The 27,077-nt window shown below is 45.4% G+C and overlaps 2 protein-coding genes across 7 annotated transcripts in view; one reads left to right on the top strand and one right to left on the bottom strand.

The window, feature by feature from the left end:
* Positions 1–27,077, bottom strand: part of MCF2L2 (MCF.2 cell line derived transforming sequence-like 2) — a 302,991-nt gene that overhangs the window by 90,867 nt on the left and 185,047 nt on the right. The window lies entirely within an intron of this gene.
* B3GNT5 (UDP-GlcNAc:betaGal beta-1,3-N-acetylglucosaminyltransferase 5) overlaps positions 5,748–27,077 on the top strand; it is a 40,878-nt gene continuing 19,548 nt past the window's right edge. Inside the window, exon 1 of one of the 2 annotated variants that reach the window (XM_050964300.1) lies at positions 5,748–5,866. The gene's annotated coding sequence lies outside the window, so the exon portion shown is untranslated. Of the gene's footprint in view, positions 5,871–27,077 lie in introns of both variants that reach the window. The other variant, XM_050964299.1, reaches the window with a different exon arrangement.

Consider the following 27,077-nt stretch of genomic DNA (forward strand, 5'->3'; position numbering starts at 1 on the left):
TCTATAGCCATTAGCAAAGAGGATGCACCCAGCCAGCCATTGGATTCTGTTACACAAAAGAGTTCAGATTTTGACCCTACTGGACAGGGAGGAAGGGAAGGATTAAATCTTGCAAATAAAAGGTACAGGTTAACCCTAAAATACCAAACCCTGAAGGAAGTGGTTAAACTAAAAATCTATGTTAAGGAAGACTCTGAGGTCAAGAAAAAGCTACAAAGGTTCACAACGAATATTGTACAAGCTGGCCTAAAAACAATTTTGAATGTACACTTATAATAAATTTAATGTTAATATTAATGAGAAGGTTAACTTTTGTGACTGTGGTGCTGATACCAAGAACTGTAAAAATGTACACTGTGCATGATCTCTTGAAAAAAACACAAAAAACCTTCAACAAGTTAAGAGAGGTGAATAACAGGAACCCTTATGATTATGCTGTTTCTTTCAACAAGAACACACTTTGTATTAAAAAGCCTAATAATGTTAAGGTTTTACAACTAATGCATAGACACATTTCTAAAACTTTCCACAGTAGAAAAACCACTACAAGCTTAACTACTGTCCCCAAAGGGAAACTGGGGTACAACACCTCACAGCCTTCATGTATGGACTAAGCTTTTAACTTGGGCTAGAGCATGGATCAATAATTTGGCCTCACAAAGAATTCAATGTAAACACAGCTCATATCAATGTTGGAAGGTCCTTAAGGTGTATACAGAAGCTCTAATTTCGCCATTTCACACCAGTCTCATGTTGGGGATGTGACACATGGCTAGAAAGGGTTAAACATCCTGCAAAATAAATAACCCTCAAAAGATATGTGGGGAGACAATGTTTATGGCTTTTTGTATTTACATATGTATGAGTAGGGTTGACAACGTAATCAACAGTCACAGTCTGTGCCGTATTCTGATCAGAGGTCAAAAAAAATCTGATCATTTAAATGAACTGGAAACATGGGATATCTCAGTATTCATCTCTCTTTGAAATGTACTGTGAATGGTGGAGGAACAAGCAAATGGACTTGTGTTAATTCATATAGCTAAGTACTGGTGAAGGACCTCCTTCAAGTCATCCTAATTACCTTTTGTTCCATGAGGAACTCCAACTTCTCAAAAGACATGAAATTGTATCAAAGATCCATGAGTCCTGATTCTGTCATCTCAGATCTGCTTAGGCTTCATCAAGGGAAGTTTGAGTCACAAGACTGAGGTCTCAGTTATGCTGGTACACCCTGAATATGATATTTGGCCATTGGACTATAACCTATGAACTGAATTCTAAAGAAACTCTTTGCAACTACAAAGCTCACCATCTCTGCTATGAATCTGAACCTCAATGGACTGAACTCATGTCTGTATGTATATTGATCTTTTAACCATTCTCTCTTTTATTTTTCAATAAATTTTAGTTTAGTTAATAAGAATTGGCTGTAGCATGTATTTGGGTAAGATCTGAAACATTCATTAACCTGGGAAGAAATGAGTCTGATCCTTTGGGATTGGTAGAACCTTTTCTTTCCTATCATGAAATGAGACTTTCAGAAATCATCATATTTGACTTAGGTACCTGGATGGAGGCTTGAGGCTGGATCACTGTTGTCTTGACTTCTGCGTAACCAGTGAGGTAATAAAGAAGCTGTTTTATGCTGGTTTGGTAAATCTAAGTAAATCTCTACCCCATTATAATGCTGCCTCAGGAGCCAAAAAATCTTACCGCGTTATAGGTGAAACTGCGTTATATCGAACTTGCTTTGATCTGATGGAGTGCGCAGCCCCATCCCCCTGGAGCGTTGCTTTACCAAGTTCTATCCGAATTCATGTTATATCAGGTCGCGTTATATCAGGCTAGAGGTGTATATGAATATCCACCAGCTTTATGGGGATTGTCTGCCCCATTCTTTGCAGTTCACTCGAACTCAGTGACCATAGCTGGCTCCCACTAGGGCCCCAATCACAGAACCCTTGCAGGAAAATCATGGCAGTGCTGATGGCCCCCTGGAAGACCTTGCAATCAATACAAAAAAATGAATGTGACCTCCACTTTCCCTGTCCTCCTTCAAAAATCTTTCAGTACACATTTGAATAGCACAGTGGATGCTCTATTTAAAATACATTTTCCATGGCGCATACACCCTGAATAATTCAATGTATTAAGTTCTCAAAACTGGCAGCATGTCTAGTTGCTAGAATTAGAACTGAGGGTCAGAGCCCTTGGGTTCCGGTCCTACCTGCAGAACTGACGTCTTTGTATTTTTACTTCCTTTCTTATTGCGGAAGCATTACAGGATGAAATGTCAACATTCTGGCCCTTCTTCCAGACAGATTTCAGCAGTTCAGTCTGTCTTGGGAAAACTCAGTCTGCCTGAATCATCAACTTTTTGCTTGTCACACTGACTCGGGGGAAAAAAAGACTATACATAGAAGTGATGAATGTTGATGACTTCATACTAAGGCCCAGAGGGAAGCTGCATGCCAGATATACCTGACTCACCACTGAGAGTGTAAAAAGCTAATGATGAAAAGAGTGAGCTTTAAGAAGCGCCTTTGACAACACATTCATATAGTCAATTTCATTTTCCCATGCACCATTTATTCAGTTTATCCCCTTGCTGAAAATAATAAACATAGACAGAGGAATAGAAAACTCCTTATAAACAGGTTTTAAAAGAAATTTAACAAAACGACCAGCACCTAAAATACAAAGGTTGCTCTGTCAGAAACTGAGATTTTAAAAAATGAGGCATTTTTAAAATATTCCAGTTGACTGTTTCGCTTTCGAGTTTTTATAAAATAATAAGTCTGTAGAACCTAGTTTGCCATTAGTTGCTGGCATGGGTTTGGATAAGGGAGACCACGCTTAAAAAAAAAAAAAAAATCACTGGACTCCTTTGTCATTAGAAAAGGGGAAATTTGGGGGAATATAAAGGAATAGAGAGACAAATATGAAAACATAGGCCAACCTAGTTCTAACCATTTCAAACTGGGAACTAAACTAAATATTAGTTTTGGGAAGTTGTTACTTCATAATTAAGTCAGCAAGTTTGTCAAAATAGGTCAGTGAATTAGTTATGTGCCTTTTGTAAAATGACACCAAAAAATTTCTTTTTTTTATTTCAATGTTGTCATCATTGAGTACTTCCAGACCACTGCTCTGATCAACTCAATTCCCTTGTCATAACCATCATATATGAACTGCAAAAAATACAGTTGGACGAAGTCCAGAAATACACAAATTTAGGTTCCTGCATTAACTTGGTCCATTGCACACATACAGTTCCAGAGCTTCAGGCCCCTCATGGTGCAAAACCAATCTTAACAGCAGCTTTGCCAGACAGTGGAGGATTTCCTCCTTTGTTAGTGATGTAGGGCTGCTGCAGTGACTTTTACATTCTTCCTTATTATGCAGTTTTCAGAGTAGCAGCTGTGTTAGTCTGTATTTGCAAAAAGAACAGGAGTACTTGTGGCACCTTAGAGACTAACAAAGTTATTTGAGCATAAGCTTTCGTGGGCTACAGCCCATTTTATCCGGTGAATTTGTTAGTCTCTAAGGTGCCACAAGTACTCCTGTTCTTATTATGCAGTGTTGTAGTTGGGATTACAAGTAGCAATTAGAAATGAGTCACACTGTTTTCACAGTTGAAAATTCCAGTTTGCTGTTTTAATTAATTCTCAGTTTACCTATTTAAATGTAAGTTGAAAATGGGACAAATTGGTGTCCCTAGTGAAGAAACTACTGATCTGAGGCTCTTCAGAAATCTATCACCAAGAAGTACCTCTTTCCACAGTGAAAGGAAACAGCGAAGGGGATAGACCAAACCTATCAATCCAATAGCCCATTAAGGAAGAGAAATGAAAACTGAGACTTGTTTTTAATCTTAAGATAACCAAACCGATGAACTCTGGCAGAAATCACAAAAAAATAATTTTTGGGGGGTAGAGGGATAGGAAAAGTGTATTTTAAATTATTTATAGATTTTTCTTTATTATTGTTATTTAAACATCACTTAAGTAGCATGGTAAAATTACACAGCACTCTACAAATAAGTTCCCTGGCAGAGAGAGTTAGCCATTACAAATAATCACATTTTATATTGCTACAGGATCAGACAAAACTAAAAAGTACCTGAGAAGGAGACTATAAGGCCCTAGTAATATTAAGAAACACAGCAGGAAATGAAAAAAAAGTGAAAGGTCCTTTAGGCCTTTAAAGATTTCCCCTAATAAAATCCACCAAAGAAAAGCAACATAATTTAGCAGGCTGGAAAAGGAGTTCTCACCCTGGTACTGCCTGTACCTTGCTGTGTGCCCTTGGCACGACAATTAACATCCCTAGTTGGCTCCATTTCACTATTTACAACATGAAGATATCACTTATTTCACAGCTGTGTTGTTGAGATTAATCGGTTAATGATTGTAAAGGTATATGAGCACTAAGGATTATTATGATCAGTGTGAAATTCTCTATTAACTTGCTGACACTGTCAGATATCAGTCACATTCAGTATCACAGTCACATGAAAAAAATAAAGATAGGCTAACATCATAAGCCTGTGCTCTTATAGCTTGGCATTTAATAGCACATCTCCAATTGCCACATCTATTTCCTTTTAGAAGCACCTGGCACAGTGTTATAGAGACAGTTTAACTTCATCCTACTGAGTTATTTCCCCTATGTATTTTTCCTTTGTGAGAAAATTTGGGTCAGATCTTGTAGTGCCTTTTTTAAAAACAAAAATCACTCTTATGGCTTTATTAAAAAAAAATCACATCTGAAACATTTACATGTATTTTTCTTTCTTTAAACCAATTATTCCAAATCAATCATTGCCTGAGATTGATTTAACTTTGACCTACAAGCATTAAAAGCGATACCCTCAGGTCAATTTAAATTGTGTTTTTTGTAAAAACCAGGGGATCAATTTCAAACGTGTTTGGCACCTACTGTTACCAGCAGCCAGCACCTTTGAAAATTATGCCCAGAAAAGATCAATAGAAATATTTCCAGGGGTTTTTAAAAGTCAGGTTTAAAACAGTTTTTCTAAACACTCCTCTCCCTCAAATTTCCAACCCAAACATTGCAACACCATGCTGGTGCACAAATGCCAGAATTAAACTGGTTTCCTTGTCTAATAAGAGAAATGCGATAAGAAACCAGCCCCACCAATGGCAAGTTAAGAAATCTGATTGTCAAAGGCTTACCACATAACTGATCTAATTTATGGTCACTTACACAAGGCAAGCCAATTTCCCCATGTTTTTAACTTCGAAAGGGAACATTTTATCTTTTAGAGTTCTTCCCTGCTTGCCACTTTTGTTAAAGAGCATAAGGGAAGGCGCAGGAATCACTTGTATAGTGGGGGTGCTGAAAGCCATTGAACCAAACCATAAACCCTGTATATAATGGAAATCTCTTCAAGCCAAGGGGTGTGGCAGCCCCCCTAGTTCCAGCACCTCTGTAAGGGATGAAATACCTTTATTGTCTCTACTGAAAAGTACTTTCAGAAAGCACCAGGATTACCAAGCAAGAGACTCTCAGCATTGCAAACACTCACGGCTGTGTGAGAAGAGCGAAAGGGTTCGAGTAACGCCACAGGAGCCACAGCTCCATTCAGAAACCGCAATATTTTTGCAGAAAGAGATACTGACATCTAAATTCCTGCGCTTGCGTTCTGGAGCAAGCTGATTGGCTAACGACCTCGCTGCTCCTATATGCTGGATGTGTGTGGGAAGAGAGCGAGCCAGATTGGCTGGGGATGGTTAAGAGGGCAGGGAGCATGGGGTTCTCCTCTTCGGTTTTATTTCTGTTTGATCGGGAAGGGAAAGCTAATATCCAGCTTTGCTGATTGAAGGCAGCTGACTCTGTGGTGGGTAAGTGTCTTTCTCTCTCTATAAAGTTTGCTTGGTTCATGAACATGATCTTATTGTTCAAAAGACCGCCTAGAAAATATTCCGCCTTTTGTTTAAAGCGAGCACTGTTTTAAAACGCTGTCTCGTGGGAAAACAAGTATCTGAAACTAACTTGAACTTGTACCTCTTACTTTTGGAGGGACGACGGCGTTTTCCTCTGTGTTAGTTAGGCTCATGTTATGACTCAAACAGTTATACGACTTTTTTGTCCAAGGTGTTTCTTTTTTACACTCTTCCTGTTCTTAACTTCGCAGCGGGTATCTGGGTTTTTTTTTTAAAGCGTGCACTTTCCACGTTTTAAACACGTTCCACTCGAGTTACTCTAATCTGAATCCAGTGAATCTATTCGAACTTTATTTGGTATAGACTTCTGAAGTAGAGATGTAATGTACTACAAGTTAGCTGATCCGACTCAGCTATTTCTCCTCATTGGTGATCATCTAAACCTCCTTCTAAAACAAAAATCTTTCTATGGCCCCTTGTGGATTTTTTTTTTTCTTCCAAACCTGTGAAACAAGCCATTCAAAGTGGCGGTAGTATAGTAAAGTCCCTTGCTTCCCCTCACCATTACCCCATAATCTTTCTCAGCCTCCTAGCTCTTCTGATTATTTCTGCTGTTACAAATTTCAGTTGCTGTTCCTGCGTCTACCCAGTGAAACAAGCAAATCCGGCTGAGAGAGTTTCTTTGCTGCGAGGTGTATTGCAAAATATAACCTCACATCTGAGCACCGCTGAAATCCTCCCAGTAAACAGCAACAGTGTGACTCAGAGAGAGGTTCTCCTGCACAGAGACTGTTGTATTCCTTGAATCTTTAGAAACGTGTCTTTTTCCCGCTTAGAGGGGTGGACAAAAGAATCCTGCCTCTCAGTTGTAGCTCAAAGTAAAGCATTAAAGTGGCATTGGAATAAAGCGAAGCAAATGTTTTTGTCATCGCATGTGGCCGGACACCTGATTTTCAATCTGAATGCAGGTTTCTATTGTGTGTCGGGGATATATCTGTTCCCTAGCTCAGAGGGAGGGCGTTCCCCCAGTAACCTCCTGTGTTTCTTCCAACAACAAAAAAGGGACACTGTAGCTGGCTGGCCACGTGGTTGCAATTTGTTAGGCGCCGCTGCAGTCTCTACTCCTCCCTGCCGATGCTGAGCACACATCCGGAGCTAGCTCAGCAGCAGGCTGGGCCACCACATCAGTGGGTGCTTTGCTACCTTGATTGCGGTTCTTCCGCCGGATGAAACCAGTGTGGTTGCTACAGAGCTACTCTAAAAGCCCCTAGAAGTTAATGGAGTGAGATATTTTCTAGAGGGGTTTTCCTAACATCCCATATAATCCTAGAGCAGTGAAACTCTTTCAAATTTTGTAGGACTTTTCCAGTAGGGTGGAGCAGAGGAGGCTGAATGAAACTCAGCAGCAGCTTTAGCTAGAGTTGCAAGGACTGGAACTTTCAGCGGAAATAGGTGGGGGGTGTGTGTGTGATAAACTTGTTTAGAAGCTCTGGACAAGGCTTGGAGTTCATGGCTTCAGATTAGAGGTGGGGGAATTTGTGTCACATTTTGAGGGATATGGATCAGAAAGTGTGGCGGCTGGCACAGTTTTCTGCTAGTTTTGAATTCCTGCAGCCCTGTTTGGTCTGGGCTAATAGAAAATGGTGGAAGTTGTGGAGAATCTTAAATTCTAACCTGCGTTGGGTCTTTGTGGTTGGAACTGCGGAAAGGCTGCTTCCAATTCCTTGGGGATTTGAACCAGTCAATGTTGTTTCATACAGCTTTCCCCTCTGCTCAGTGAAATCCTGACTGAAATGGCTGGCAGGGGTCTAGTGGGGGCATGGATTCTGTGAAAGAAAGGGGTGCCCCAAGAAGCTGTGGAAGGCCTTGCTTTGTTCTTGGGACTGCAGTGAAAGGAGTGCAGGCAGGCTGTGGGACAGGAGTTTTTGGAGAGTCTACCCTCTTGCGTAGGGGTATGGAAAGCAGAGTTGGGTTTCCTTTGATCATATGGTTAGTGGGCTAGGAAACTAGTCAATTTAAACTCCCTCGGCCTGATTCTCTACAGGGTTGCATTTCATGGAGTTGATTTACAGCTGTGCAAAGCGGTTCTAAAAAGCCACTATTCTGAGTTAGCGACACACAAGCAGTTGAGGATTGGGACCAGTGAGCTTTCTGCCCCAATGGGCTTTTCCCATGTGCAGAAACATTAGTTTTGTGACTACAATACCCTTTATGTCCGATGATGCAGTCCCTCATAGTAGCAGTGTGTGTAAGTGCCCAAATCCATTGCAATTACTGGGGGTGGGGAGGGGAGTTTCTTTTGTCCTACCATCTCTAATGTTTTGTTTTTCACCACTCTCCCACCCCCACCAATCTTTGTTTTTCTCTTTGCAGTTGGAAAGGGTCATCCTAGAAAACGAAGGCGCAAACTTCTAAAATTCAAAATTATTCACTCCTGTGGGTTTTAAAAAAAAAAAATTTGCATAGAAATTCTAGTGCATAAATGAGAAAAAAAGACAGCTTAAACCTTGCTGATGTGACAGGATGGGTAGCGTGGTTTCACACCTGATGCAGTGAGCACAGAAAAATCTCACAAGTTCGTCACTGGTGTCTGGCTGGAGACAAGTTTGCTGCGTGGTTGGACTGATTTCAGTGTAAAGTATGGAGGTGTTTCTGCTATTAAAAAATATTAGTTACAAAGACCCTGTTGAAGACAACTATGATGGTGGCTAGACAAGTGAACAAAAATAAACCTCTGCACCCATAACTTTTTTTCAGTGGTTGTACCTACTGCTTAGAAGGTAGAAAATCTAATTTGGAGCCTCTTTTAGTGGAACAGAGATGTGACTTAAACTGCTGTAGAAATGTTTTAGTTAGAAGAAAGATGTTTCGTGCCACACTACCTGAGCCTGGCCAAACTGGACTAATGACTACTGAAAAAACTCAGAACAGTAGTTACCCAAAGGCTGGGGAGGAGTATGTGGAAATTCCTGAATTCTAGTGTCTGAAATACTGTAAACACTGGGCTACTGCATCTATTGTTTGTTTCTACAGCAACCGAAACAATTTAAGTTCTTTACGTATGAAAACAAGTGAGATCCCTGTGCTAAAGAACTTGCAATCTAAATACTAATCCTAATTGAGGGCCTCATCTGACACCTATCAAACTGGTTGTTTTTGACAACATTGAGCTTTTTCCTAAAACCTCCCACTGTTCCTTTGTTCCTGGGGTGGCCAAAACTACTGCTTCCATTGAAAGTAATGCAGGTGGAACTGATGCACTGGAACTGCAAAGAAAAGGTAAGTGTAGCAACTGAGGCCTTGTGTACACTGCCACTTTACAGCCCTGCAACTTTCTCACTCGGGGGTGTGAAAAAACACCCCCTCCCCGAGCACTGCAAGTTTCAGCACTGGGAAGTGGCAGTGTAGACAGTGCACCAGTGCTGGGAGCCATCTCGTGAGGGTGGCTTTTTTTATAGAGCACTGGGAGAGCTGCGACTACACAGCCACGTTAAAGCGCTTTAATGTTGCTGGTGAAGACATACCCTGAGTACCTTACTATCTATGGCCCGCATAATTGTAGTGTGTCTCCAGTAGTTATGAATAACCCCATGGAGGACTCTTGAATGAGACACCTTTAACTGAACTCTGTATTCAATGGGGAGCCTGTGCAGAAAATATAGATTGGGTGTTGGAGATGTGTTCACTAAGCAAATGGGCTGCTGCATCTTGTACCACGTGTGTGGCTTTGCTCTGAGTTACTATAACAAAGTCCAGTGCTCACATGAGGACATAGATCACTGTGGCCACATCTGTGTCTGCCAGGATGGAGGTGTAATTTTCTGGTTGCTTGCAGATGGAAGTGAGTTTCCAAATAGCAGTGGAAGTGTCCTAAAACAGCAGTTCCCAAATCTTGTCCTTACATGACCCCATTTTCAGATGTATTGCTTCCTGTGATCCCATGCCACATGGAGATGCTATTTTACTTTACAGAATGGCTTCCTTAGCACGGCATGACCTTGCATGCCTATGGTGTGCGTGAGGTCACGCTACATGATGATCACCATTGGTAAAATGGCATCTTCCATACTCTGATTGCCACAACCACATCTGTTGAGGAAGTGACCCCATTTGGGGTTGCAACTCAGTGTGGGAACTGCTTTCCTAGAGGATTCCAATGCTGCAGATTGACCTAACAGCCTGAGGACACTTTCCCTCTCGTGGGCAATGTTCTAGAAAAGGCAGATTTTGAGAAGCACTTGCCTCTTACCTGCATCACCTCAGGCTTCCCATCGTATCTATATTTTTAGACCTATTGTGCGGCATGATATTCGAGTGTGTTGTGGAGCACGTATGCTAGTCCTGTCTGTCAACTTTGCCAGGTCAGGCTTGGCTGGCTAGTGGGTCTTTCAGATACTGACTTCTTTACAGAAACGTGGACAAAACATGATTGTTCTTGTGAAATTGCCAGGGATGCTAAAACATGCTCTTGGAAGGTGGACCACACATCCCTGAATGTTTTCAAGTCCAATCAGTCACTCTGTGCTCAGCATAGCCCCTGCCATCTTTAACACTGGGTCCTGTTTTGCTGAGGCTGTGGTAGAGGGAGATGTCCCTTCACCAGTGACATCTTTAACTTTCCCAGGGATGCCTAGGATATGGCAGAAGAGATCTAAATCAAACTACTGCACTGCCTTAATTTAAGACACTTACTCAATTTGAGACTTCAGTCTGAAAACACTGTCTCCCCACATGTTCTGTTCAGTTCACTTCTTCTGTTCCCAGATAGCCTCACCTGTACAACATCTTGTGAAAACTACCATAAATTATCTTAAAAAACATACAGTCCCTTGTTACATGCGTTACTCTTCTTATTTGCTTAAGCACTGCCAATTATCCCACAGTTAATCAAGAGAAGATTTGTTTTTCTCCAAGGTAAAAATTGCTATCCTCATTGGATAATGTTTTTATTAGACTCCTGCACTGGTGCCTACATATTACAATGGTGGGTGCAGTTTTATACTTCTACAAACTAGACTAAGGGAATATACAGAAATTAATTTTTCATCAGATTACTGATTCATAGGGGAGTGACTAACTTTCCAATGTCTGTATAGCTGCCTTAGTGTTAAGACTTGTCACTTGGTCTCGACTAAATTATATATACTTGAATACATCATTGTTTGATGTTAAAATTCATTTGCCAACCTGACTCTCTCATCATGCACATCTGTTCTCATTTAATCCTCCTCCCCTTCCTGCTGCCTTTCTCCCTCATGCCTTCCCCTTCCCCTTCCCCCATTCTGTATCCTCTGATCTCTCATCCTTGTCCCTTTCTCCCCTGCGACTTATATTTAGTGCCCGCTTCCCTGCTGTCTCTGCCAACTTCCCTTTTCCATTCAAATCCTTCCTTTAATATATTTCTTTCACTGAACTTTTCCATAGTGATTCCCCTCCCCCATCCTAAAGAGGTGCCAGTATCGACTCATTTTGTAGCTTAACTGTATTTTCTGTCTGACTTGGGCCATGTCTACATCTAAAATTTTGCAGCGCTGGTTGTTACAGCTGTATTTGTACAGCTGTATAGGGCCAGCGCTGCAGAGTGGCCACACTTACAGCAACCAGCGCTGCAAGTGGTGTTAGATGTGGCCACACTGCAGCGCTGTTGGGCGGCTTCAAGGGGTTTCGGGGAACGCGAGAGCAAACCGGGGAAGGAGACCAGCTTCGCCGCGGTTTGCTCTCGCGTTCCGCGAACCACCCTGCAAACCGGAGAGAAGGAGACCTGCTTGCTCGGGTTCGGGGAACGCGAGAGCAAACCGGGAAAGGAGACCAGCTTCGCCGCGGTTTGCTCTCGCGTTCCGCGAACCACCCTGCAAACCGCAGGGAAGGAGACCTGCTTGCTCGGGTTCGGGGAACGCGAGAGCAAACCGGGAAAGGAGACCAGCTTCGCCGTGGTTTGCTCTCGCGTTCCGCGAACCACCCTGCAAACCGCAGGGAAGGAGACCTGCTTGTTCGGGGAACGCGAGAGCAAACCGCTGCGAAGCTGGTCTCCTTCCCCGCTTTGCTCTCGCGTTCCCCGAACCGCCGAGCAAGCAGGTCTCCTTCCCTGCGGTTTGCAGGGTGGTTCGCGGAACGCGAGAGCAAACCGCGGCGAAGCTGGTCTCCTTCCCCGGTTTGCTCTCGCGTTCCCGGAACCACCCTGCAAACCGCAGGGACGGAGACCTGCTTGCTCGGGGTTCGGGGAACGCGAGAGCAAGCCGGGGAAGGAGACCAGCTTGATTACCGGAGGCTTCCTCAGGTATGCTGGGATACCTGCTTATTCCACGGAGGTCAAGAAAAGCGCTGGTAAGTGACTATACTTGATTACCAGCGCTGGATCACCAGCGCTGGATCCTCTACACCCGAGACAAAACGGGAGTACGGCCAGCGCTGCAAACAGGGAGTTGCAGCGCTGGTGGTGCCCTGCAGATGTGTACACCTCCTAAGTTGCAGCGCTGTAACTCCCTCACCAGCGCTGCAACTTTCTGATGTAGACAAGCCCTCGGATTCAGAACTGCCAGTTTGTTCAGCTCCATATAAACCTGAAGGGAACCCTAGCTCTTACTTCAAAGAGCTCTCAATCTGTCTCTAACTAATGCATGTAGCCACAAAAATACTGTCTTGTCTTTCTCCTTCGGTATCACTCCACTTAGCAGATATCTAATGTAGTAATGGGAATCTAAATGCTGTGACAGAATAAGCATGATGCAGAAGGAAGTCTAGGAGGTTATTAATTTATACAGTTACAAGCTGTTTCACTGTATTAGTGAAGATCAAAGTCTCCCGTTATTTGTGTATGTGTATAAAAAATAGTGTGTGTTTGACTTTCCTTGCCTTGTTGTGTTAGGAAAGTTCTAAGGGCCTCTTTGTAATTAGTTGAATTTCCTGAATTGAGCCTAAAACATACTGTACAATGAACTGCTTTATAGGGCACTACCAAGCAATAAACTGCTCACTGCTTATTAGAAATAATGAGAATACTGTGGCAAGCTGGAGACTATATGAGAGGGCCAAACCAGGAATTGCAGAATGATGCCTTGAGACCCCATTTCCACAACATGCTCAGCTTCAAGCAGCGGACGCTTTGCTGTCTTGGCCGCTCTGTCCTGGGCCTGTTCTGTTTTCGTTCCTAGTATCTCAGTACTACCTAGAAGTAGAGTGACCTCTTTGTTTTTAATATTCTGTCTACCTGTCTTGCAGAAAGGACTGGGTAAAATGGGGAAGTTTGCAGCAAATGGGGGATGTATTAAGGGAATTTACCCCACCCAATCTGCAGGTAGGCTGCAAGAAAGCCCCTGCGAAGTTGTTATTCCACTTTATAGGCTGGAATACTGTCTGCAACTCCTCCTTACCCCTTGTGGGGTAGGTCCAGTCCACCAGGTCACAAAACCTGTGACACCTGCCCCATGGAACCCTCTCCATTCTGGCCTATTTGAGATAAGCATAGAGACAACATTAGATGTGGAGTCCCCTCTGCACAGCTACTCAACCCGTATATCCTACAGGGGACTCAAGTGGTGTGACGGGCCTTGTTTGAAAGTTATTTACATGAGAAGCAAAGAAGTCTGAGGAATTTCTGAACTAAATGGGCCAACAGGCTTCTGCTGCTCTGCAGAGATTTGGCTGGTCACATGGTGTTGACTCTCCTTGATACCGACTGCCGCTGCAAGTGTCTGGGCACTTCACTGCAGTAAAGAGTCTAGGGTCCTGTGGAAATGGCTGGAAATGGGGAGCCAGCCTAGCTGCTACATAGGAGGAAAACAAAATTGATTATGATTATGCCCTGTAGGTACCAGCCTCCAATATGAGAAGCATATATGAGGTGAAGGAAGTGAGATAGCATGGACAGTGGGTGGATATGATCAGGCAATAGATCTTAACTCCTGCATGCAATCTGGGTCTATGCTGGTTATGTATATGTGTGATGGAGTAGGGACTGTCTGTGTGGGGGATGGGAGAGCCAGGGATATCTTTAGGTGAGGGACAGGATCTTTAAGTCTGTAACCTGAGCCAGGTAGGGGGAGAGGGGGTCAGCACCTTTGCCCGGGAAGCTGGACAAAGGAATCGGCCAGCTGGAGGGAGTTAGTTCAGTTTCGGTTTAGGGCTGGGTGGTTGGAATTCAGGGTATCCCAAGCTGGGATCCAAGCACCCTGCACCCCCAGAAGGACTCGTTTGAGGGGTCCTGGTTGTGCCTCCAAGCTCTGCTGTAACCTGCATTCCTGTTGTCCAATAAACCTTCTGTTTTACTGGCTGGCTGAGAGTCACTGTGAGTCCCAGGAAGAGGGGTGCTGGACCGGACTCCCCCACACTCCGTGACAACTGGTGGCAGGGGTGGGATCTACTGCACCCCGTGGACGGCGCTTCCTGCAGTAAGTGACTTGGGAACAGTAAAACGAAGGGACGACTTCAGGGTTGATTAACCCCTGGAAGTGTGTGCCCAGTGAGAAGGACTTTGCAGTAACAGGGTCCCCCAGGGGATTGCAGCCAGCGGTCCCAGGGGCGGAGGTGTCTGCAGCTGGTGCACTAGGGGTCTCCCTGGAAACCGTGGGGAGCAGCAAGCACCCTGGCCTGTGAGTGGCCAGCAGGAAGATGTATGCCAAGCGGCTTAAGTGCGACCTGGTGGAGCTGTGCAAGCAGAGGGGGCTGCGCAGAGGGTGGCTCACCAAGGACCAGCTGATTGCCCAGCTGGAGGAGGGAGACCGCTTGAATGAACTGATCCCTGTGTCGGAGGGAAGCAGCCTGGCAGATGCAGCACAGGCACCCGTGTCTGTCCCTGCTGGGAGTGGTCAGCCAGTGGCTGAGGACTTCCCGAGACCCCCCCCATTCCTATGCCTAGGGGAAGGGTGGGGAGGAGACCACCGAATGCCGAGGGCACCGTGACACCCCCAGCCAGCAAGGGATCATCCCGGCGAAGCTCACCCAGCAGCAGGGGATCGTCCCGGCGATGCTCCGCATCCGTGGAGTGGAAGCGGCTGGAATGGGGGAGAGAGCTAAAATTGAGAGAGCTGGAGGATCGTGAGAGACAGAGAGAACATGAGGAGAGACAAAGACAGCAGGAACTGGAGGAGAGAGACAGACAGAGAGAACATGACCGCGAGGAGAAAGAGAGACTGCGTCAGCATGAGCTAGAACTGGCGAGGCTGAGGGGCAGCGAGCCCCTGGCTGCGGTGAGTGAGGGGGGGCCCAGGACTGCGTGGAGCTTTGATAAGTGCATCCTGGCCCAGCGTAAGGAAGGGGAGGACATGGAGGCCTTCCTGGATGCCTTTGAGATGGCCTGCGAGCTGCATCAGATAGACACTGTGGACAGGCTCCGGGTTCTCACCCCCTTACTGGACCCCAGGCCATGGCATTGTACCGCCAGCTGGGAGAGGAGGAGAAAGGGAACTACGAACTATTCAAGCAGGCCCTGCTGCGCGAGTTTGGGCTGACTCCTGAGATGTACCGGGAGAGGTTCCGGGGTCAGTATAAAACCCCTGAGGTCTCATATCTGCAGCTAGCCGTCCGCATGGAGGGATACGCCAGCAAGTGCGCAGATGAGGCCCAGATGAAGAGGGACCTGATTAAACTGCTGGTACTGGAGCAACTGTATGAGCGGTGCCCATCCGACCTGAGGCTGTGGTTGAGGGACCAAAAGCCAGAGAACCCACGACATGCAGGGTGGCTGGCTGATGATTTTGCAAAGTGCCAGTCAGGGGGGTGGCAGGAAGGAGTTCCAAAGGAACAGGCCCGCCACGATGCAGAGAGAGAGTCATCCTGGAACCTCCCAAAGGGGGAATAGGGAGAACCACCTCCCAAGGGGAACGCCCAGCGTCGGGGACAACCGACCGGTTCGAGGGGACCAATGGGACATGAGCTGCTATCAGTGTGGCCAGAGGGGCCACATATGGTCTCAGTGCCCCAGGCTGAAGGACAGACTGAGCAGACCAACCTCACACCGGGTTAACTTAGTAGATACCCAGCTGGACGAGGGGCAGCATTCGCAGGAAAGGTGGGCTGGCTGCATACCGCCTAGGGAGGAGGGCCCCAAGTCAGCTCCTCTCGGGGGCTGGATGCTCCAGGCTCCAAGTTTTTTGGTTTACAGGGTGGGCGTGAGGCTGCCTCTCCAGAGAGAGTGCCTTGTTCCCCTGAAGGTAGATGGAAGGAAGGTCACTGGGACACAGGCGCAGAGGTGATGCTGGCCCAGCCTGAGGTGGTGGCCTCGGACCGACACCTATCTGACCCTGATGGGTGGGGGCGGGAACCCCATTCAAGATGCCCGTGGCAAGGGTACACCTGAAGTGGGGGGCCAAGGAGGGCCCCAAGGACGTGGGAGTACACCCACATTTGCCCACATAGGTGTTATTGGGGTGGGGGGAACCAAGCAATGCCCGGGGTGCCCTGGTCATGACCCATAGTCAGTCGGTGCAGGGCGTTGTGCCCTGAAAATGGGGAGGGTACTCTGCCCGAGGCGCAGGACCCTAACCTGGTGGGGAGGGAATGCCCAGGGACACGGCTCAGAGAGGCTGCAGCCTCAGACCCAGCCAACGAGAGAGAGCATGTCCCCATCCCTGTCCCAGCTACTGAGTTCCAGGCCGAGTTGCAGAAAGATCCCTCCTTGCGGAGGCCAAGGGACCTGGCTGACCTCAGTGCGGTACCGTCCATGAGGAGAGGTTGCAAGGAGAGGTTCCTGTGGGAGAAGGGGTTCCTTTACCAAGAATGGGCTCCCCCAGAGGAAGCAGAGTCCTGGGGAACCACCAGCTGCCTCCTGATCCCCCATAAGTTTTGCCACAAGCTACTGTACCTGGCCCATGACATCCCTCTCGCAGGGCACCAGGGAATATGGTGCACCAGGCAGAGGCTGCTACAGAACTTCTACTGGCCTGGGGTCTTTACTCAGGTCCGACAGTACTGCCAATCCTGTGACCCCTGCCAGAGGGTGGGGAAGGCCCGGGACAAGGGGAAAGCGGCTCTGAGGCCTTTACCCATCACAGAAGAGCCTTTCCAGAAGGTGGCCATGGACATAGTGGGACCTTTCAGCAAGGCGACCCGGTTGGGGAAGAAATACATTCTGGTGGTGGTAGATTTTGCCACTTGCTACCTTGAGGCGGTGGCCTTGTCCTTGTCCTCTATCGAAGCCGACACCACGGCAGATGCGCTGCTGACCATTTTCAGCCGGGTGAGGTTCCCCAAGGAAGCCTTAACGGACCAGGGGTCCAACTTCATGTAGACCCTGCTCTGGTGCTTGTGGGAGAAATGTGGAGTCTGGCACAACTGGGCCTCAGCGTATCCGCCTCAGTCCAACAGGCTGGTGGAAAGGTTCAACGGGACGTTGAAGATGATGCTAAAAACATTTATGAACCAGCACCTGCAGGACTGGGACAAGTACTTACCTCCCTGTACGCGAACAGCAGGTGAGGTACCCCAGGAATCTACTGGGTTTTCGCCTTTCAAACCATTATATGGAAGGTGGGTAAGGGGGCCCCTGGACTTGATGAGAGACGAATGGGAGGGGAAGGCTGTTCCTGATGGAGAGTCAGTAGTGGAGTATGTCCTGACCTTCCGGGAAAGACTTGCCAAGCTCATGGGCGTGGCCAGGGAGAATCTGGCCCGAGCCCAGAGGAGGCAGAAGGTCTGGTATGACCGCATGGCATGGGTCTGTGCCTTCATCACCGGGGATCAAGTGATGGTTCTCATCCCCGTGAGGAAAAACAAACTCCAGGCTGCCTGGGAAGGGTCCTTCAAGGTTGTCAAGCAATGTGGTGGAGCTGTCAAACCGGGCTCATCACCGTCAGGTGTACCATGTGAATATGATGAAGCCATACTATGAGGGGGGAATGTGGTGTTGGCTGTGTGTGGACATTGGGAGGAGCAGGGAGATGACCCCTTAGTGGATCTATTCCCTGGGACAAAAGCTGGCTCCCCCCCAGAGGCAATTCCCCTCTCTGATCAGCTGACCCTGGCCCAGCACGCTGAGATCAGAGGGGTGCTGCATCTATACCGACAGCTGTTTTCCAACCAGCCTGGACGCACTAATTTGACTGTCCACTGAGTGGAGACGGGGTCACATTCCCCTATAAGATGCTCCCCTTTTCGGGTCACCGGGAAAACTGCCCAGGACCTAGAAAGAGAGGTCAGGGATGTGCTGGCTTTGGGGGTGATCCAGCCGTCTTCCAGCCCTTGGGCCTCGCCAGGGTGCTGGTCCCCAAAAGGGATGGGTCGATCTGGTTCTGTGTGGACTATCGAAAGCTCAGTGCCGTCACCGTATCTGATGCCTACCCCATGCCCAGGCCTGACAAGCTGGGAGGCGCTCGGTACCTCACCGCCATGGATCTTACAAAGGGCTACTGGCAAGTGCTGCTGGACACAGATGCCAGGCTGAAATCGGCCTTTATCACCCCTCTGGGGCTCTAAGTTTCTAACCTTGCCCTTCAGCCTCAAGGGAGCACCAGCCACCTTCCAGCGCCTGGTGGGTCAGCTACTGAGGGGGATGGAGAGTTTTGCCGTGGCGTATATTGATGACATCTGTGTCTTTAGCCAGACCTGGGAGGACCACATGTCCCAAGTTAAACAAGTGCTGGACCGACTCTGGGAGGCTGGGTTAACCGTAAAGGCTGAGAAGTGCAAGGTGGGGATGGCTGAAGTATCTTATCTGGGCCATTGGGTGGGGAGCGGCTGCCTGAAGCCGGAACCAGCCAAGGTGGAGGTGATCAGAGACTGGCCTGCTCCCCAAACCAAAGAGCAGGTCCAAGCCTTTATTGGGATGGTGGGGTACTATCGAAGGTTCGTGCCCCACTTTAGCGCCATAGCCACCCCCATCACTGAGCTGTGCAAGAAGGGGAAGCCAGACAATGTGGTCTGGACTGAGGAGTGTCAGGAGCCTTTCCGGGCGCTGAAGGAGGCTCTGGTTAGTGGCCCAGTTCTGGCAAACCAGACTCTGACAAGCCCTTTATGGTGTTCACTGATGCCTCAGACACAGGACTGGGGATGGTGTTAATGCATGAGGATGAAAAGGGGAAGAGACACCCCATCGTGTACCTGAGCAAGAAGTTGCTACCTCGGGAGTAGAACTACGGAGCCATCAAGAAGGAATGCCTGGCCATGGTGTGGGCCCTTAAGAAACTGGAACCATATCTCTTTGGGCGACACTTCACTGTGTACACCGACCACTCTCCCCTGACCCAGCTGCACCAGATGAAAGAAGCCAACACCAAGCTCCTGAGGTGGAGCCTGCTCCTGCAGGACTATGACATGGACGTGGTCCATGTGAAGGGAAGCGCCAACTTGATAGCGGACGCGTTGTCCCGGAGGGGGGGCCCTGAACTTCCCCAAGTCACTGGGCAGAGTGACCCCACTCAGTTCAGTCTCAAAGCGGGGAGGGATGTGATGGAGTAGGGACTGTCTGTGTGGGGGATGGGAGAGCTTGGGTGTCTTTAGGTGAGGGACAGGATCTTTAAGCCTGTAACCTGAGCCAGGTAGGGGGGGAGGGGGTCAGCACCTTTGCCCAGGAAGCTGGACAAAGGAATCGGCCGGCTGGAGGGAGTTAGTTTAGTTTCGATTTAGGGCTGGGTGGTTGGAATTCAGGGTATCTCAAGCTGGGATCCAAGCACCCTGAACCCCCAGAAGGACTCGATTGAGGGGTCCTGGTTGTGCCTCCAAGCTCTGCTGTAACCTGCATTCCTGTTGTCCAATAAACTTTCTGTTTTACTGGCTGGCTGAGAGTCACTGTGAGTCCCAGGAAGAGGGGTGCCGGACCGGACTCCCCCACACTCCATGACAATATGTATACCTTGTGAACCTTGTAAACGACACTTGTAACCTTCCATAACTTAAGGCTGATCCCAGATGTACAGTACCTTCCTTCTTAACTTGTGTAAAATTTGATTTTAAACAGTCTATAAAAATTTTAAATCTGTATAATTGGTGAAGGGAGGTAGGCAGCAGAGAAGCATATATAAAGGTGCAGGAAGCAGGAGATGAGATGACATAAGCAGTATAACCCCTTTCAAGGAAGGACACGGGGCTAGTAAAAGAGCTAAATACAGATTAGTAATATTTTCTGTGCAAATAACTTCCATGGCTGATACAGGCACATATGTAATGGTCTGGTCTTCTGTGTTGAGCTGTCTTTCCGTGCACAATGGACTTAGGGATTTTTTTCCTAGCTGTTTATAATTCATTTCCCCCTCTCTCTTTGCTATTCCTTTCCCAAAAAAATACTGAAGCTTTTTCTCTGTGCTTTTTCTTTCTGGTTTTAACTGCTGTTTGCACTTAAGCAATTCACGCTGCTACAGAACTCACATGTGCTTTCATTATATATGTCACAGTTCAAGGCAACTGCACCTACACTTCTGCCTCAGTAGGGAATAAGCATCTTACTCCCTTCTGACCAGAGTATTTCCAGGCTACACAATTCCCTGCCTTCACTGTGCTATTTCCAGCAGAGGCAGGCTACCCACACACATTCTCTTGCTTTTGCTTCAGAGACTGGTAACAGAGTGATTTGTAAAAGTACCACACAGTTATTTCTATGCAAGCCTATTTTTTTGCTTAAGGTAAAAGCACAACGGAGAAAACATTTTAAAATCAAAGAGAGAATCTACACACATGCTAATAAGCTCACCAGAGTTGACCCTAAGGTGGATCCTGGGAGCAGCAGTCCGTCAGCCACTACTCTAGGGGTTTCCTTGTGATTACAAGTTCATCACAGCATCAGCTCAGAGCAAGCACTCGTTTTATGGGGCCTCAGGAGGCCCAGTCTTTCCAACCTATCCTAAGGTTTGAGGTGCTCTGTGGACCAGGGGTCTTATCTGTTGGATCAGAAAAAAGGCCATGAGCTTAATTAAAAACGAGGCTATTTACACACACATCCTTTCTTTGTCTTTGGTCCTTGGAAAATTCAGTCTGAACTAGTGTATATGCATATCTCTCCAGGGGAGTGGCTTCAAAGGATGGATAAAAGAAGTGCATTAGCATCCCCCTTCCTACAAGAGAATGTACCTACACAGCTGCATTTTTAATAGAGTGTACCCCAAAGGTATTAACCTAAATTCAATATAGTTTATCTCAGTTCCATAAGCTTTGTTCAGGATATTGTCAGTCTGTCCTAGGAGTGACCTATAAAATACAGTGTGCCTCATGGAGTGTTGTTAGGCTTCATGAGTCAGGGTTTGTAAACACTTGGAGAGCCTTGGACAAAAGGAGCTATAAGAGTTATTTGGTGTCTGTAGTGAGCAATCGCATACTGGTCTGCTTGTGAGTCATCACTTAATATAGGGCACATCTTAAAGTGGAATGCTCAGGGTGAGGCCAAATGAAAGAGGAAAGGATGGGAGGAAAATTATTTATACACATGAGGTCTTCCTGTGACTACTGCAGATATCTGGGTAGAATTAACTTTTTCTCTCTGGGTGGTACCTTCTGTCTGAGCTTGCAGTGAAGTCCTAATTTTGTGGTCACTCCATAGTAAATACTAGAGCTGTGCTGAAGGATTAAATTAGGACAGTTAGGCGTTTGTACAATCCTCCGAGAAAGAACTGAAGATACAGCAAGTAGGTGTAATAAACAATAGGAAGGAATTTGAGGGGAATGAGAACAAGAACATAGTCTAGTTCTGTGGTCCCCAACCTTTTTCACAAGCCACTGCGGACCGTGCGTGGTGGATGAGCATCTGCCGAAATACCGCCAAGAAGGAGCAACGTCAGTAGGCGGCGGCGCCGAAATACCGCCTCTGGATGCTGCTGCTTGTCAGCAGCATTTCGGCGGATGCAGTATGTGGTTGCACTTAGATGCCCCAGCGGGGACCACTGGTCTAGTAAATGTGCTTAGCTAGACAGAATTAAGAGTTAACCAACCCAATCTAAAATATAACATAAGATAAAGATCAGAAGGCCCTGCTGGCCATCTACCTAGAGGGACTGTAGACTTTCAGCTGTAGCAACTTGATTTCTCATGCCAGCTTTCTTGAACTTGTGTTCCAAAGAAATAGCCTATGTGTGCACTTCCTTTACAGTCTCTGCCAAGAGTGAATCCATACCACCAGATACACTTGCCTGTAACTATGGTGTATGTTGCTTGATGTAACCATCAGAGAGTAGAGTCTGACATGCCCTAGGAAGTTCCAGAACCTGGAGCTTTTTTTAGTTTTCAGCGTTGGATTAAAATTTAGTGGGGATTAGAGCTATCTAATTAAATATTATGTTAATTCTTTTCAGTTGAATTTTTTTGATTAACATTTGATCTATTTAAAATTTACACTCAGACCTTCTATAACTATTTAAAAACAAAGTCAACCAACAACCTGTTTGTTTTGGACATCTCCTTATGTCGCTAGAGAAACACTTGCCCATTTTTCCAGTACACCTCCAGGTAGTTGTTTGCCAGCTCTCTGAGCAATGAGAACCCACCAGTTTCTCCATCTCCCGCAGATCACTTTGCCTGTATTTTACTCTGTTCAGGTCTGGTTTATATTGTTCTGCATTGATAGCACCCAGCTAACTGATCAAGTTCAGGAGCAAACGGAGCTATGTAACGAAATAAACTGTCTGTCTGTATTTGCATTCTATCCTAGAAAATTAAAGTAACTCCTAAGGATGTGGCACCTGTGCTAACAGCAGAGACTCCTCTTAAGCTGCTGCCTCTCCACATGAGAACTTGGGTGGATTTGTGCTGTGCACCAGATTGAGATCATTTCTCCACAAAGGACAATTAACTACAAAGACAAACAAGCTTGCCCCCAACCCTCTCCTGGCTCATTTCTTTGAATTGCTGACCCAGAGCCAGGGGGTGGGGTGGGGTGGGATGGGGTGAGGGGACCCATATGTAGATCTCTAATGGTTCAGGTGCTAAACCAAAGCAGGTGACAAGGTGCTGGGTGGAGGAGGGGTTTATATAACACACACAGATTTGAGAGTAGACATTAGTACTAGTGCCATGCATAGTGGTTAGCACCATGAACTATTTTCTAGCAATGTGTAGCACTATTATAGATATGGCCAGTTTAAAGATCCTTCCTGAAACAAAATCAGGTTATTCCATGTTTTAGGTTTTGGTTTTTTTTCTGGTGTCTATAAGCTTTAAGTGGTATTAATTTTTGCTCCTGCACAAAGTTTTCTAATGGGACTCTTGAAGTGGATTAATAAAGCTGGTGGATTTATGTACATAAATCCTATCTGACTGCAGCAAAAAAGTTAAAGAAAACAAGATTCCACTGAAAGCTGGCTAAACCAATCTCTGTAATTCAGCTGCATCCATCTTAAATTCCTGGAAGCTTCCTCTCTGGGTTGGTGTTTTAGCCTGGAAAAGGTCTATGGTTCACATTTATTTAAAAAAAAATAATTAATGCTTGGTCTTATGGTTTACAGATCTATAGCCCATGGACTGGAATAGAAATCGCTTAGATCTGTGGAAATAATGTGCCTAACAAATCTAGTTTAGATCATTAAGGACATCCTCAATTATGTTGCTGCTGCCAGCCTTGCTCAAGTGTTGGGGTGTGGGAGTGGTGGCCTTTCCTGTGTTAGGGAACTTCATAGCTGCTAGTGCATATGGGCACGTTTTTCAGTGACACGGTAGGAACCTTTGGTTTTTATTCCCATCTGACTGTGGGCTTTGGGCCTGATTCTTTACCACAATGTTCAGTTACTCCTACTTGTGGGAAGTAGTTGTGAAATGTTCTCAAATCTGGATCCTTCATGCAAACTGATCCCCTTGTGTGCGCTATAAAGTTCTGTGCTAATAGTGGTGTCTGGAACCAAAATGACTACATTGGGTGCAACGCAAAAGAGAATCAGGCCCCAGTGTAATTCAGGCATGTCATTTTATACTTCTATCTGTAAAATGGAGATAATACTTGCCTAATTCATGAAGGGTAATGCAACTGAATTAATGACTAGCAAATTATGTACAAAATACCTGTGGTTTTAAAGAATTTCTGCAAAGATTGTAAAGTGATGCTGTCATCTTCTCTGGGACCAAACCTCAGCCTCTGAAATTTAAAAGTTGCCTCTTTTTGCCTTGTTTGGTTTGTTTGTTTGTTTGTTTAAAAATAAATCAAATGAATCACTTGTCTCCCAAAATAACTAAAGGACAGTGGGAGTGTGCTCTCATCTACTTCGAAGTGCAAAGAAACCTTCCAAAACTTCACATCAGCAATTAGCAATTAGACACTGACCACGTATTCGGAAACAGGACACAAGCTCTGCTGTCACTAACTTTTTTTTGTTAGTATAGGTGCATGCTGGTAACAAATGTCTACACCCTGTGCATATCCATTACTGCTTCCACTGGTGGAGTTGCATGGGCTACAATAAGGTCTAATTGACAAAGTGGTTGCAAGCCAGTGGCTAATCACCACCAGCATTCCCATTATTGTTAGCATAAACAAAACTGAATTGGTATGGACTATCATAAGAAACTTACAAAAAAAAAACTTACCTGCCCTACATCCCTGCAGTGAAAACAAATTCAGATTCCTAGTGTACACAAGATTGTACTAATTTCTTTGAAAGTTTTGTATGCTAGTGGTATTGGAATAAAAATATGAATGTTTAATTCTTAAGAGTTTTTTGCTCTGAGATTCCAGTTGTATTTTATGGTAATCCTGGCAGACAATCTCCACTGTAGAAGGGAAAAATCAGCAATTTAATAAAGTTGTAACAAATGTGGCTGGCTTTTGAGTTTTTCCTCTTTCTGTCTAGTGACAAACTTAGGCATATCTCAAAGAGCTGGAAGGGACTCTGAAAGGCCATTGAATCCAGCCCCCTGTCTTTGCTAGCAGGACCAAGTACTGACTTTGCCCCAGATCCCTAAATGGCCCCTTCAAGGACTGAACTTACAACCCTGGGTTTAGCAGGCCAATACTCAAACCACTGAGCTATCCTCCCCACCCCCTGCTCTCTTCTCCTGCAATCATTTGTCTATTTACACTGTATATATTTGAAATAACGTTTCCAAAAAATTGTACCATCCTCTGCATCAGTATGACCTACCACCCAGCAGCTTCCTGAGCTATGCAGTTGTTCAGCTGTTCCTATTCCAAAGTACACAGGAGATGATGGACCAGGCTTGAAAATGAGCATAGGGTTTAAAAAATAGAACTAGACCTCCTAGCTTTGTTTTAGTACACATGAAATCACCACAGGGTCTGTCTCCACTCAGACAGCCTGCTTTGGTCTTGTAAGCAGACAGTATATACGAAAGTTTTGCCTTAAGTCCCTCTACCTAGCTCTTTAATATATTTATTTAAAAAAAAAGCTTTGAAGGAATGTGGTTGCAGAGAAACCTGCTGTCAGGGCCAGCAGCTGGAACTCTAAATATGTTTCTGTTCTGAGAAGCAGATGCTTGTTTTAACTGACATCCAGGCTCAAAAAGTGAAGAAACGAAAACATTTTTCTTTTCTTTTCTCCCTAGTAGAGGCTTGTCAGGCCTGCAATCTTATCTTCAGATTAACATTATTGTATGCAGTGTTGTTGTAGCAATGTGTGTGTTCCAGGATATTAGACAGACATGGAGAGTGAGGGAATATCTTTTATTGGACCAACTTCTGCGGTGAGAGAGACCAGCTTTCGAGCTTACACAGAGCTCTTCTTCAGGTCCCAGACCTGAAGCACTGCAATATCTGAGTTTAAATACAAGCAATTCCCTTGGGGGGTGGGGGGAACTCTGTTAAACTTAAAGTTGTAGAAAAACTTCAGATTTAAGTTTTTTGCCAAAATGGGAAAGCTTGCTTTTAAACTGTTTGTTTTTGTTTTGTTAAATTAGTACAAACCCTTGTGTTCACATTATTTAACTTTGAGTGGCTTAAGTTGGTTAAAGTGGTTTATTGACTGAAGCTAAACCAAAAAGAAGCTGGCTTAAATCAAAGTAAGGGTGTCTACGCAGCCTCTGTGCTAGTTTAGTTTCACTTTAACAATATAAAAAACATGTTGTTGTTTTTTAAAAAAGTAATTCTTTGGGCTTGCCTACATGAGAGAGCTGCACCAGTTTAATTTAAGAAGTGATTTACCTAATGTCCCTGACAATAGGTCTGCCAAGTCTATATCCCAGATGAATGGCAAAAAGACTAGTCTTGAAGCATGACTGGGGTACGCTTCCTGCTTACGGTCTGTGAAGGGCTCCTTAATGTTTTCTGTGCGTTTAAAAAAAAAAAAAAAAAAAATTTGAGGCAAAATTCTACTCACAATTAATCCCTGGAAGTTGATGGTGTCTGCATCAGAAAGCCTTATGGTGTTACACCAGGAAAATTAGTCAAGAATAGGTGCCTGTAACAGGTATAGGAAAGTAGTTTAACAGGTGGTAAAAACCTGGAAAACTGTGAGCACAACTGCCGTACTGGATCAAAATCTGCTCTGAGTTACATACAGCAGGCTGAAAGCTATAAAAAATTGAACAGTGTTGTAAAAACACACTCCACGGCTGCCTTGAATGCTGAGAAAGCTGGAGGGTGGGTAAATATCAAAACGGCTCTGGAAACAGAACTCTCTGAAGAACAATTCCAAATATGGCACAGCAATTGGATAAGGCAACACAAAGCAACTATCAAAACTGTAGTAGAGAGTCAGTTTTTTCTTTATAAGTCAGCTCGGTGTGCATGCATAGTTGGGGGGCAGGGAGGGTTGTTTTGTTTTACAGTAAGGCACTTAATGTTTAAACGTTATGCCATACTTTACTCAATACACATGCAAGGCATAGGATGTATGGCTAAAGCAATTCTTGCTGTGCCTCACTGCTGCAGACCTGTAACGTAGCACCTCTCCCCCTCCAAAAAAACCCACCTCCCTTATTGATAGGTCTGCAATGTTGCATCAGAGAGTTCTGTTTCCAGATCTCACTGCTGCAGACCTGTTTAACTGAAACAGTTGAGCCACATGCACGAAGTGCCATTTCTATAAACTCCCACGCTGGAGGATGGAAAAAAATAGGGAAAGGAAACATTTGTGTGTATAGCTAGAGCATAAAGACGTATGAAACTAAATATTTTTATGTGATTAGCCACTCAAATTCATGGGTGTCTGTTCAAAAGCATCTAGGCCCGTATGTTTCAAATGCAACTCACTCAAGTTCTCCTAGGGAGAGGGTATTTATCTTTATTAAGAGATCAGGCATGTTAAATGCCAAAGCTACATTCAAATAAAGCGACATAATGTTCTTTTTAAGCAGTCAAAGAATGTT

Source organism: Gopherus flavomarginatus, chromosome 8 (genome assembly GCF_025201925.1).
Source record: "Gopherus flavomarginatus isolate rGopFla2 chromosome 8, rGopFla2.mat.asm, whole genome shotgun sequence".
Classification (NCBI taxonomy): domain Eukaryota; kingdom Metazoa; phylum Chordata; order Testudines; family Testudinidae; genus Gopherus; species Gopherus flavomarginatus.